The sequence below is a fragment of the Paroedura picta genome, chromosome 8 (genome assembly GCF_049243985.1).
Source record: "Paroedura picta isolate Pp20150507F chromosome 8, Ppicta_v3.0, whole genome shotgun sequence".
Taxonomy (NCBI): Eukaryota; Metazoa; Chordata; class Lepidosauria; order Squamata; family Gekkonidae; genus Paroedura; species Paroedura picta.
This window is the reverse complement of record NC_135376.1, coordinates 101,799,225-101,802,037: the sequence shown is the minus strand read 5'-3', so window position 1 is coordinate 101,802,037 and position 2,813 is coordinate 101,799,225.

Genomic DNA, 2,813 nt, shown 5'->3' with positions numbered 1-2,813 from the left:
CACTGCTGGACTACTCTGAAAAGAATTCTAATCTCTAGCTGGTCCCATTCTACGTATTACTGTGGGTCCTGTCTTCTGCTGCCGACAGGTACCGTTCCCTCATCTAACTGACAACTCGGACTTACTTCCTGCCTTCACCTCTAGGGAGGTCTCCAGGATGAGGGAGTTTAGGTCGCCAATCATTTTGTGTTTATAGCGGGCTTATAGCCTTGGGGATAATGAATTTTATGTGGGGTTTTATAGTAGTATTATATTGTGAGCCACTGTGAGTCTTCGGAAAGCGGCGGGATATAAGTTTAATAATAAATAAACCTTTTGAATACTTAAAAAGAGCAATCATGTCCCCTGTCAACCTCCTTCAGGCACCCATGGTTTAACTCCCTCTAATCCAATGAAACACCATTGACAACTACTCTTGGGTGCAGTTTTCTCGCCAGTTCCCTATCCACCTAATGATCTGAAAATCCAGTCTGCAGTCCTCCAGTTTACCCATCAGAACATCATGGGGGGCCTTGTCAGAAGCCTTAATGAAATCCAGGTAAACATCCATTGTGTTTCCACGATCTAGTAAGCCCATTCCTCGGTCAAAGAAGGAAATCAGATTTTCTGGCAGGGCCTGTTGGAGACTAATCTATGCTGACTTCCCCAGATCACCAAGTTGTCCTTGAGATGTTTGCAGATCACCCCCTTTAATATCTGCTCCATTATCTTTCCTGCAACAAAGGTCAATCTCACTTGCCTGTAGTTTCCTGGGTCATCTCCCTATTTTGAAGATTGGCTCTCCTGCAGTCTTCTGGCAAATCTCTAGTCCTCCCAGAGGTTCTGAAGATAATGGACAAAGGTTTCACAAGCTTTCCAGAAAGTTCTTTGAGCAGTCTGGGGTGCACACCATCTGGCCCGTCTCATTACATTCTCCGAACTTGATGGACCATTATAGACCTTCTTCCCAGCAATGGGAAAACAGTGATCTGGGTGGTGGTAGACCTTTTCTCGAAACAGGCTGACTTCATGCCCTGTGCCTCTCTCCCTACTGCCCAGAGTATCATGGAGTTGTTTGTGCAACACGTCCTCCATCTTCACTCCTTTCCTGACAAGATAGTCTCCGATCGCAGAGTCCAGTTTGCTGCCAAGTTCTGGTGGTCCCTTCTCAAATTGGTGGGGGTGGACCAAGTGCTCAGCTTGGCATATCACCCCACCACCAATGAGCAGACTGAATGCATCAAGCAAATCCTGGATCAGTATCTTCACTACTTCATTAACTACCAGCAAGATGACTGAACATCAGTGCTCCTCCTGACCAAGTATGTGTACAACATCGCCCCCCCCCCCAACCAGAGCACTGGCCTTTAAAGTCATCTACGGATATGCCCCGCAACGCTTCCCCTTGCTTGAGCCCCCACCAGCGGGCCCTAGCAGCATTCCCCGTGGCGGATGAGTGAACGGCAAAGGTTGCACCAGTTGTGGTAGGGGAGTGATGGAATCTCTATAAGGGGCAAAGAAATGACCTGGCCTGAAATGGTCCCAGGCCATCGGATCAAGGTAGTTTTCATCTCCACAAAACACCTTAAGAACTGGTACCACCGCAAGAAACTGAACTACCATTTTGTGAGGTCCTTTAAAATTTTGGACATGGTTAATGAGGTCGTTACTTCGGTGAAGTTGCCTTCCTCCTTCAGTCTCCTGAAGAAAGCCCCAGCACCTGACAAGTGGCACTCAGACGTCCTCCTCCCCCTCCGGTCATGGTGGGGGAGGTCACACATTATGAACTCTCTAATGTGCTGGACTCGAAGGTGCCTCACTTGGAAGGGTTTTCCTGATTCTGCAGAAGACGTTTCCGCTCCTAAGCTGGCTCGCAGGTTTCATGAGGCCTATCCTGACAAGCCTCGTCCCCAACCGCCATGATTTGAGGGTCTCCCTTAAAGGTGAGCAAGTGTCATGTGCCGTGTCAATCGTACAATCATAGAATCAATCCTATGCACTCCTGGTCTAGAGTGGACTTCTTCCACTTCATCCCTCTCTCCCTTTTTCCTTTGGGCTTTCACCCAAGGTGCTGTTCCAGTGAGTCCTTTGAAATACAAATTGTTATCTCTGTCCTTAGTTTGAGGTGCAAATATCAGAGCTAGATGCTAGGGGCAGCTTGGGCAATCTGATCAGAATGGTCAGACTGTGCACCTCCAAGTTTCACACATTTGTTAATCGAATGGTTCCATCTGGGGAACAGGTTTTCCACAGTCCTTAAAAACTTATCTAAGTAACTTTCTGAATCATCTAGTATATGTGCCGGCATAGACTGTGGTCTATGCCACTGTGCTTAGCTTACTGAAACTAGGATCCTGTTGTGTGGTTTTTATGTCATTTAATGTGTCATGCTAACATTTATTCTTATGCTGTGTTTCCGTTGTTTTTAGACTTTTAATTGGTTCTTCAGCCTAAGTTTATTGCCCTGTTTATTGAATGTTCCGTGCTCTCACTCTGCCTCATCCGCCTTGAATCCAAGTAAGAAAGGAGAGGGCTACACATGATGTATATACTTTTAAAAAATTAAAAATTAAATTCCTTGTCTTCTAGTTTGCACACCTGTGCTGAATGTCTCATCAGAGCTTGCAAGTTAAGCTGGGCCAACCCTGGAGACGGCCGGGGAAGAGCAAGTGGCGACCCAGGGGCAGGCAAGGGCCAAGCACCTCTGACCATCCCTTGCCCTGAGAACTCCATGGGGTTGCCATAAGTCAGTGGTGACTTGATGGCACTTTCCACCCCCACGGACAAACATCGTTATGGCAAAGTCATCATTGTCTTTTGAGAACTCATCACAG